Source organism: Hemicordylus capensis, chromosome 2 (genome assembly GCF_027244095.1).
Source record: "Hemicordylus capensis ecotype Gifberg chromosome 2, rHemCap1.1.pri, whole genome shotgun sequence".
Taxonomy (NCBI): Eukaryota; Metazoa; Chordata; class Lepidosauria; order Squamata; family Cordylidae; genus Hemicordylus; species Hemicordylus capensis.
The window spans coordinates 312561877-312573134 of NC_069658.1; the positions used below are offsets into that span (position 1 = coordinate 312561877).

Sequence of the window (11258 nt, forward strand, 5' to 3'; positions counted from 1 at the left end):
AGTGTGCAGTTAATGTTTTGTGGCATCCAGAAACTAACATTTTAATATTCTAAACAGAACTGATCGCATGAGGGGCAAGTATATTCAGAATGTTCACACAACTAGCATGCTACCCAGAGGAACAGTATATGGTAAAAATCTTGTCATAGAAAACCAGGAAGAACGGGAGATTTACAGTGTACTTCATAAACGCTCAAAATAGCAAAGAAGAAGAAGTCCTCTGTGTATTACTAAAACAGTGCATATAGTATTTCAGACGTGACAAGGACAAGGACACATCACGCCAGCATTTTGATCCGTCCTTGCTGCAGTAGTGCCTGTCACCCAGAGGCGACCAGCTAGCAGAAGTCTTCACAGCACTGTATTAATCCTCACTGTTTTTTGTGTTTTTTTTTTTACTGTACAGGTATTGCTTGTCTCCTCAGCCTTTGTCAGATGGAACTATCATGCTAAGAAATCTAGTATGATAGGAAAATGGCCCTGCTTTTCCAAAAAATAAGCTTGTTAGTGGGGGGAAATGTTATAGTGCTGTGGCAGGAAATAGGGCTATTGGTACCAGCTGCTGCAAAATGCCTCCTTTAGAGACAAGCCTAGATAAGGCCATGAGACTGAACTGTAGAAAACAGAATTTTGCAGCAGAAAAATGTATGAGTGGTTGGTCTTTATGATTTTCTCAGTAGCCTGATCAGTTGTAGAATCAAATGTACTAAAACCTAGTGGCTGTTACTCAGTTAGGTTGTCCTTTTTTGTTTTGGTTTTCCACAATCTTTGATCAAAAACTAAGATTATACAAAATTAGTACCCAATCCATATAAGGAGATCCACGTAGCAGGCTTCTGCCTGTGTGTGAATTGCTGGATCAGGAAAAGTGCAGTAGAAACTGATCTAAATGCATATCAGAATGTATATCCAGTGCTTGCTGTCTGCGCTTTTAATGAGATGTGCATTCAAATGTATTACCCACATTTTGAAGCAAAGAATCTTGTGCAAATGCCTGTTTAAAGTGCAACTAAAATTAGATCAAAGTGGAGATCTTGCTTAATTTCATAATATTTACTAGTGGCAAGATCTCAGCAAAATTTCCAGGGAATGTAAATTAAATCTGTAACTACAGGAGTCTGACTTCATCCACTCACAACCTGTTTCTCTGACAACATTTAACAGAAAGTTTTTTTAAAAAAAGACACACTACAAATAACTTGAATTTAAAAAGAGTTCCTAAAATCACATTCAGTTAATAGATATATGGCAATGAAGTACAGGGATATTATTAACAGTATGCTTTTGAAACAAAGACCTTACTAGCCACTAGAACCAGATTTGCTGGTATTATTTTTCTTTTGAATCATGGCTTACTGCTCTGAGTCACCTACAATCAGCTTCTTACTAAATTTATTCGTTGTTCTACACAATCATTATTGAGATGCTAAAATCTGTTCATTTCTGCTATTTCCTTATAGCACATTACAGTTTGGAACATGTGGAAAGACTATGAATGTTTTGAGTACTGGAGTACTGTGTACAATTCTGGTCACCACATCTAAAAAAGGACATTGTAGAACTGGAAAAGGTGCAGAAGAGGGCAACCAAGATGATCAGGGGCCTAGAGCACCTTTCTTATGAGGCAAGACTACAACACCTGGGGTTATTTGGTTTAGAAAAAAGACGACTGCGGGGAGACATGATAGTGGTCTATAAAATCATGCAAGGTGTGGAGAAAGTGGATAAAGAGAAATTCTTCTCCTTCTCACATAACACTAGAACCAGGAGTCATCCCATGAAATTGATTGCCAGGAAATCTAGGACCAACAAACGGAAGTACTTTTTCACATAACGCATAATCAACTTGTGGAATTCTCTGCCACAAGATGTGTTGACAGCCAACAACCTGGATGGCTTTAAGAGGGTTTTGGATAACTTCCTGGAGGAAAGGTCTCTCATCGGCTACTAGTTGGAGGGCTATAGGCCACCTCCAGCCCCAAATGCAAGATGCCTCTGAGTACCAGTTGCAGAGGAGTAACAACAGGAGGGAAGGCATGCCCTCAGCTCCTGCCTGTTGGTTTCCAGCGGCATCTGGTGGGCCACTGTGTGAAACAGGATGCTGGACTAGATGGTTCTTGGGCCTGATCCAGCAGCGCTGTTCTTATGTTCTTATATAAAAATGTTTCTGTCATTACAATGAATGAAATTTCTAAGACATAGAGAAAGTATTAAGAGGATCTCATGCTCCTTTCTCAGCAATTGATTCAATGTGGGAGGAAGAACCACAGATCTGCCCAATTGTGAGGGAGGTTGTTTGTGTGTGCGAGAGGAAAAGGGATGTTAAAGTTCACTAGTTTTTAATGTGACAAAGATGCAAGGAAGCATGAGACACTGACACATCCTCCCACTGAATTCAAGACTGAATTAGCTCTATGCCATCTCTGCATGTTTGGTTCTTTTTAAAATATGATAACAATGATTTTCCTCTACTAGCACATAAAAGAAGGGAGAGAGAAAGCCCCCAGAAAAATTACCATAGGTCAAGTTACGGTCTCAAACTCTGTAACAAGCATTGAAAATTATTATGTAACATATCTTTAAACATGATTTTAAAAGATTTGTATCTATATATACACAAGTTATTTTCCTCACATTTGACTTAAAATCATATAGACATAAGAGCAAGAACAAATCAGTACAGTAATTTGACATTGTGACAGCACACGGTTCACATCAGCTTTATGTAATTCGACTGTAGTGGCTGCAATATAAACTGTGTAATGTCATAAGTCACAGTCAGGGACATAATAGCACAGACTTGTTATTAAGTCTCTTCATCAACTAAACCAGTGCAGTTAGACCAATTGCTGACATTTAAAAACTATTATGTACATACTAATATATAAAATAACATTTATTATCAAAATACCTAATTATGCATGTGGGTTTGACATGAGATAGACAAAAATGATATGACATTAAAAGATGAAAATATACAGTATTTTAATCCAGAGAACTTTGAGCAGCAGCATGCAATTATAACACAGACATTTCTATTTAATTAATTGTGCTGCATCATCAATGAATACTTCGATCTATGCACTTTGGGGAAAAGAGAACACAAAGTGAAGAGAGAGGTTTTCTTTTTATCTGTCTATATCTGTTATAGTATTAGCAGTGGGAACTTTATTGTGAGCCATCAATGTTACCATTCCACAAGGATTTAGATATAAGGAGTGATTTCTACTAAGTAATTACTAGCACCAGCTTCAGGTTGGAGAGGTTAGGGTTAGAGCAGTGCCAGGCAGTGTTTTGTTCTGTTTTTTAAATTCTATTTTTGTCATTACAAGGGACTAGCAGAGGCTATGAAAGTGAAGCTCTTAGTGCCTCTGGCCACCACCTTGCTTTCCCAACATCCTCATTGCAGCATCATTCCCAGGGCTAGCCTCAAAGGCCAGCCAGGCCCAGTACTGGCCAGAGGGCCCACACCCCATCAGAAAACCCACTGGACTTTCAGTAGCCCTTAAGGCTACTGAGGCCATTGTCAGAGGGAGGGAGGCAGGCAAGGGACGGGCCCGGGCCCGGGCCTGTCAGCGGCCTCAGGGGAACAAGTGGCCATGGTGGTGGCAGCATCAAGGAATGGCCTGGTCAACCACTGCTGCTGCTGGGGAGGAGCAGAAGCAGGGCTCGGGTGAGAGTGGGGAGGTCTCTGGGGCGGAATCTTGTACAATAGGTGGCAGCAATGCTGCAGCCATGACCAAGAGGTGTGAGGGGGATGGAAGCAATGGGATGGAGGAGGAGGAGGAGGAGCAGGAGTGTAGCTCAGGTGAGGGTGGGGAGAACTCTGAGGTGAGGGGGGCTGTGACAGGGGGTGAGGGGAGCAATCAAGTACTAGTGCGCAGATGCTCTAGAGCGTGAGAGAGCTGCAGCATTGAAGCGGAGAGAAATAATGGCAGTGGCCAGGAGGCGGAGGTGGAGGGCAGCAGGTGAAGCCCCACCAGCCATAAGAGGTGGGCAAACAGCGGGCGAAGCCCTGCTGACCGGGACGAGGAGGAGGGATGAGGTGGCAGCAGCAGGCCCTGGCCTGGACGCATGAAGAAAGCGGCGGCAGGCCAGCCTAGCCTGGCCAGCAGCAGCGGGATGGCCTGGCCTGTGGGGGACAGGCGCGGGGGGGAGGGGAGTGGCCGATCGGCCAGCTAGAAAGCTGGACATCCCGGCGTGGGGGGGGGGGGACAGCTGGGCCCAACTAGAGGTGCAGATGCTCTGCACCTGGGCCCACTAGTGTTGATAAAAATTGTGACAAAGTCACCAGTGTGGTAACCATCATCTCTAGACCATTAAATATACCAACAAATAAAAGCCTTTATGAATAGGCTTGAGGTTCAACTCCATTCTATCACAATATGTTAAATTTGGACAGAATACTTTGACCTTTACTACAAAGTATGTTTTCTGTAGTGACTTGGAAGGATGTCACATGAACCTGGGAGGGACAAAAAGCCAAGCAGAAAGTTACCCTAGTGGTGCTTATTCACATTACCCCACCTACCCAGTTTCCAACTCATTTTTCATCCTACTGCTCAGAGCAAGTGGGCAGCTAAAACCGCTGACGTTTTAAGGTTAGATTAGAATACAGCTACAGTTTTTGAATTAATATTATGTTCTTTTGCAAAGGCCACTTGAACGATATGGTGTCTAGAATTACTCAGAGAGACATGTAAGGAGAATGTGGCTGGAGAGGCAGAAGGGCAATAGCACATAGCAGAAACCCAGCTTTATTGCTATGTAACACTGCACATGATTAGAATTTTATTATGCCACTTAGACTTCAGTGTGTCTCAGCTGGATGAGATTCAATATGGCTGTGAGGTGCAATAAGGCTGAGGATTACAGACTGAGCTGATAATTTAAATGACCAGAGGCTATAAATAAATCCTGATGTCAAGAATAGGATCTTTTCTTTTTGCCTTATACTAAGATATTGTTTCTGATGCAGTAGTAATCCTTCCTCTTTACTATTTATATTGCTTGCTTTAATATTCCAGGACTTTAAAAATAAAAAAGGAGTGAGGCTCACTTGTTCTGTGAAGGGTAAGAGGTAATAGCCCTATTCAGACATTATGTTGTATTCATACACACATAAATATTTTGTGTGTGAACAGGACTGCCTTACATATACATACATATAGAAATCAAGGATGGCTATGACTACCCTCTCCTCCATTGTGAGATACCAAGAAGCTTATGGCTAAAGACTATTATGGTCATGGTTAGGATGCTAAACATGGCATTCCCTTGGAATTCTTGACATACACAACCCACAATAATGTGTAAACATCTTCACCTTGGAGTGCATCCATCACGTTGTGAGTCTGCATGCTCTCGCTCAACATTCCGGGAGATTGCTGGTTGGGGCCATAGAGATTCCCAATGTGATCAGTGCTTCATGCGGCAAATATTTCTAGAATGGAATGGAGACAGAAACTTGCCGTTAGACATCATTTTTGGTGGCATCTCTGTGACTATCCATAATGTGTTCCAGCCATTTGATTGCAGCCCTACAAGCAATGCTATAGCAAAGCAGCTACAATCCATGCTTCTGTGCCAACAGAAATGCTTTTAGGGCCTGAGCCACCTGATACACATTGTGCTTTATTTAATTCTTCTGTGGAGGGAAGGAAGGCACTGCTTGAAGTTTTGGAAATGGAACAATTAAGCTGCAAATCTTGCACAGCTAAGAGGGAAGAAGTCCCTTAGTCGTTGTAAAATCTTTTAGCAGACCTGTAGTGAAAATGGTTATGCAGAAATCTTTGACTTTCTAAACATAACATGATCACATTTATCCTTTGTGCAATTCAAAACTTTGGCAGCACACCTTTTAAAAAGGTGATTCACCTGAAGTTCTTTTTTCATTTATATGCTACCTTTTACTGGAAGATTTTGAAATCTTTACAGAATATTTGTCCTCAAAACTCAAACTACTGACAAAGCAATATCTTTCTTGTCTGGAAGAGCTTGCAGGTCCTGCAGAACTTGCCATGGAGCTGCTAAAGGTCCTGGTACCTTGAAACTGATATCTGAGAGTTGCTCACCTTTGCTGTTCAAGCCTTGCTCGGCACCACAGACTCTTATTCTTACTAGCACAGGATACTGGCTGTTCCATAGGCCCAGAAATATTGAGGTGGGTCTCACGATCAAGGAGACCCACCTCGGAAGGGTTAGCGGGAAGAGCAGGCTTCACCCACTCTCCTGCACACGAGCAGTCAGTCTGCTCCGGGCGGCTGAACCGGCCACCCACACGACTGCCGGCTACGTTATGCGAGCACGCAGGGCATGCTAGAGAGACCCCCGAGCCAGGAGGCTGCTTTTGAGCCTCCCGGTTGGGGGTCTACTCGTGAGTTGCAGTGGCACGGAGCCATACGGGAGCCACACGATTAGAAAAACCGGGTTTGCGGAGCACTCGCTCCACAAACCTGGTTTAAGGGCAGGGCTACTGAAGTGGTTGACCTGCTTAGGAACCACCGGGCTCGCAGCCAAGCCCGTTGTTTTTCACGATGGGAGAAAATTGGGCTAGCCTCTGCTAGCCCAATTTTCTCCCATCATGTGAATAGCCTCACTATCTTTATTCATTTTCTCTAATGTTCAGCTCCTGACATCCAGAATTAATTACGCCAGAGTTGTCCTATTCCTGAGTAGTAGTATTAAGTAACTTAGTCTGGACGTCAGTCAGTGCAAAACAATACAACAACAACAACCATATTCAGTAGTTTCCTCCATTGGAAGTTGCTGCAAAACATTCAATAAGCAAGTGCATATGAATTCCAAGCACAGAACTCCAATGCTCAAACTGCAGAGGCAAACCAAGGAAGAGACAGACACCCATTTGAAAGTAAAATGGCCAGAATTTTATTAACAGAAATGTTACATTCTCAAAGATGCTCTAGACTGGGAGCAGGCTGCTATGCCCATTTTCTATCTCTTATCCCAGTATAGGCCTGGCTAGGTTCAAACCTGTCACATTTGTCCCCTACTGCCTAGCAGGCCAGAGGCCTGATTTAACACAGCTGGCAAGCCCTTCAGCAGTCATCAGCTGGAGGGGAAAGTGAAGGAGCAATCAGCAGCCTCCTAGTCTGCTGTTTTCTCGTCCATCAGTTTCCACAAGACTGATGAGCCCACACCAGCAGCATCCAACACAGAGTGGCCACCATCCTCCAAACATTGCAACAAAAGTAGAACACTTGTTTTAAAAGGTTGGGAAACCCTACTATATCAGAACACGGCAAGAAAAAGTATCTCTAAATAGTTAACTACGTAAGAATACTGTCTTTGATAATCAGACTAAATTATGGAGCCCCAGAATTATTTCGTAATGGAATTCTTTATTTACTTTTTGGTTCTCGGACCACATAATGGGTTAAAGTCATCTCCTTTACATTTTTAATTTTATGGTAGCTAAGAGAGAAAAACATCACTGACATTTTCTTAATGGAAAGTCTGAACTGCTTGCAGAAGGCATGGCAACAACATTTGATGAAAATCTTGCATGCTATGTTCTTTCAGGTATGGTAAACCTAGTCCTTGGCCATGTATTGAAAAATGTCAAATAAATTATTCAAATATGTTAGCTCTTGTCTTCTTCTTTTTGGAGTTTATAACTCAAAAGCTAGAATATAAACACAATAAATAAATATTCTTAATAGCAAAGCTATACATGACATCAAATTACCGAAATTCCACTCCTATTTCATCATATTGAAAGTCTATACTAAAATAGATTGTTTAATAAGTAATATATAGTGAAGAAAAGCAAAGAAAAATCTACTAAAGAAAGCCACTATTTAATCCTTATATATAAAAAGGGCACTTTTTCTTCACCTTCATAGAAATGGATAAAGCCTTTCCCACGTAGCAACAAAACAAATTTATCTTGATAAATGACAGGAAATATATCACTTTTCCCCCCTTTAAAGCTCTTTTGGAAATACTGTGTTAGCATCAGGAACACTCTGGTGAAGCCAGCCATGTTAAATGCTGACAGAAGGCTGCATAAATGAGAAAAATTATACATGCAGGAACATTTTGGCCAAAAGAGGGAGTAGGAGCAAATGGTTCTCTTTAGCTCTGACTCGGAAACTGTTTTAATATTTACAAATTCCCATTGTTTCTCATGGGAACTGGGCTTATTTTGGTATCTATAGACAGATGTGGCATTTTTCATCTCAATCCTTAATATACTTAGTTAGAAATAAGTTCCATTGATTTACAAGCTGAAGGACTATATCCTTCAAGTGTTGTTTTGTTTTGTGGCCATAATTCTGTCATTTTCTGTAGGGAAGAACTTTTCCAAGTCAAGAAACAAATGGTTATCTTTTGCAAATATAACTAAGTGCCTATTAATAAATTAATATTAATTATTAGTATTTAATTTGAATCCCACCTGTAACACTAAGTATTAGTATTTAATTTGAATAGTCCCCAGTGAAGATCTTGGCAACCAGCAGGTTCAGGTGGAAAAAGGTGGCCTTTGGGGTAGCATGGTCCCAAGAGCTTTAAGGGTTAAAACCAGCATATACAAAAAAATCAAGTAGAGATGAAGGGTTAGCATGCAATGTGAGCCCTTCACCCCTCCTGAAAGTGCAGGCTAAGTCAGAGGGAACATCAGGAGACCATCCAGTAACACCACAGCCTGCAGTGGTGAATGGCAAGAAACTTTCTCCCCCGCCCACCGTCATCTTTTTTGCCATCCCTGATCCTGTCCGAAAGCTCCACCAGGAAGATGTCGGAAATGACTTTTGGATCCTGAAGAGCCCAACAAGTGCTCCATCAGTGTATCCTCTCTAAACTACTGGACACACCACAAAGGCTGGGGGTTGAGGTCTGTATTCTCATTTACCTTCTCTTTACATTCCTAATAGCGAAGGGATGTCTGTCTCCATTAGCCTCACAGAGACCAGTTTTCACTGACCTGTTGTCCTCAAAGGGGTGAAAACCTGTTTCATACTTAAACCCAGAATGTGTTTTAGTTTATAAAACCGCGTGTGTGGGGGAGCTCAGAAGGGAGGGAGGGATGACTGGTTCTACTGATCTCTGCAATGTCAGGGAATCAGGAAATGGGAGATTTGCAAACTGTACACACCCGATATCTGACAATAAGAACCCGGAAATTTTTGTTGATGAGTTTGCACCATGCCAACCCAATATTTAAATGGGATTTTTATTTGTTTATTTATTTATTCAATTTATATACTGCCCTTCCTAAAGTGACACAGGGCAGTTTACATTAAAATTTAAAAAACATTAAAAATTAACTAAAAACAACAACAACCAGATTGGTATTAATCCTCGTTACATGGGTTGGTGCAGTGCCAACTTGACATTTAATTGCAATCCCAGTTAAATGTTGGGTTAGTGTGGTGACAACCCAGCCTCATCAAAAATTCCTACATGTTTATGTTCAAAAATCAGGAATGCACACAGCTTGCAAATCTCATGATTCACAGTTTGGAGGCATCGTGCAGGTTGTGAGAACCCAAAGAAAGAGGTCTGGTTGTGTGTGTGTGTGTGTGTGTGTGTGAAGTACCTTTAGCCTGCACAAGCTGTTCTGACAAAATACATTGGCCCACATATTGTGCAGCATTATGTGGGTGTTTCTGATTGGGTCATGCTGCTGTGGATGTCTAATGAAATGTCGAGGATAAATACCTAAAGCAGCACACCTACACATCAGGAATGCTAACTTTTTCCAATGTAAGTAGCATGCTCTTGCCCACCAACACTTCCTCAGACACTTGCAACAGTGCAAGCCAGTCAGAAATGCCCGTATAACATTGTGTAACATGGGAGCCATTTTATTGCTCTATTTAGTGGTTCATAATTCAGCAAAGTCCTTAAGCATATACTTTTCATTTTACAAGTATCATGAACTTGCCCTGAGGCAGCAGAAAACAGGACCATTTGGATAGTTTGCTGCATCAACACTTTTAAAAAGCAAAATCACATTAATCACCACCCTTCTGCGATTCAATTCCTTTGCTCCTTTATGATTTTCAGTTTAAGTTAAAATTATCCCACACCTGTACCTTGCAGGAAGCACCAAACTGCTGGACTTCTTACAACAATCTCCCCCATCAGCAAAACGTACACGTTTGGATCCTATAGGGAACCTTCCATTGAACCCACACCCGAGCCTCAGCGCAAAGGAAACAGACACAATAGCTAGGTCAAAGGACCACAACTTTATTGAGAAAACAGAACTGTAAAATCAGCCCCACCACAAAGCAGTGCGGGCCTATCAGATACACGTACCCTAGCCCAAGCCTAAATGGGCAACACACCCCAGCTCAGAGTCTACAAACAGGCAAGCTAATTGCTGTCCCTTTTGGCCAACACAATATGGATCAGGCCTCAATCGTGGGCTTCACCCCCTCAAGCCGTTCAGCCTTTAAGGATTGTGAAGCCCCTGAAGCAGGAAGGGGTGCCAATCTAGCCCCTGAGCTACAAAGCCTCTAGGATCTAATTGCCTGTCTTCCCTCATTTAAACCAGACCAAAGGTGTTTACAGAGATGTCCCCACCTAATCCTAGGCCCAGCCTGCACTGCTCCTGCTACAGGGAAAGGCCAGCCCAGATTGGCCTTACCCCTCAACCCCTCCAAGAATTTGACAAGCCCCACTCTGCAGCTCAAGAAAATAAATATTGTGCCCAGCCACAGAACGGTGAACTCCTCAGGTCTGAACAATTCCGGAAGAAAATGCTGAATGCCAGTGTGAGGAAGGCCCTCCAAAAGCCAGAACCTCCCTACTCAAATCCCTACTGACCTTGCCCCTAGTTTGCTCAAGCCCAAGTGGATTAGCAGCCCGCTCCAAACCCTACGCTGCAACAGATCAGACCAAAGGATAATCACGCACGGTATCCAGCGTGTGATGGTGGCAAAATTTGCCATGGTTTGTCAAATTAAGAAAAGGCTAGTCCTTTGAGCCAAATCATTCTCACCCAAATGAATAACTAATAAAGAGGGCAGGGCACTAGCTGACAGAAATTCACTAAGAGCCAGTAACAACTGGTCCCATAACACCCCCTTCCTTCCCAACTAACAAACAGAATTATCAACTCCTAGGCCCAATTGTGTTCCAATCCTGGAGGTGCAGGCCCATCTGTGTGCCTTGAATACAACTGAGTGGTCGCAGATCAGAATATGCACAGGAGTCACTGCTCACCCAGCACCTGTTGAGAAACCAGCAATATATAAATGCAATGCCATCAAAAAAGTGGGACAAAC

General features: G+C 42.4%; 1 long non-coding RNA gene across 1 annotated transcript in view; it reads right to left on the bottom strand.

Moving 5' to 3' along the window:
* Positions 1-8883, bottom strand: part of LOC128346098 (uncharacterized) — a 59986-nt gene extending 51103 nt beyond the window's left edge. Inside the window, exons 1-2 of the long non-coding RNA XR_008316780.1 lie at positions 7459-8883; positions 5327-5443 (exon numbers count right to left, since the gene is read on the bottom strand). This is a non-coding gene — a long non-coding RNA (uncharacterized LOC128346098). The remainder of the gene's footprint in view (positions 1-5326; positions 5444-7458) is intronic.
* Positions 8884-11258: the final 2375 nt, after the last annotated feature.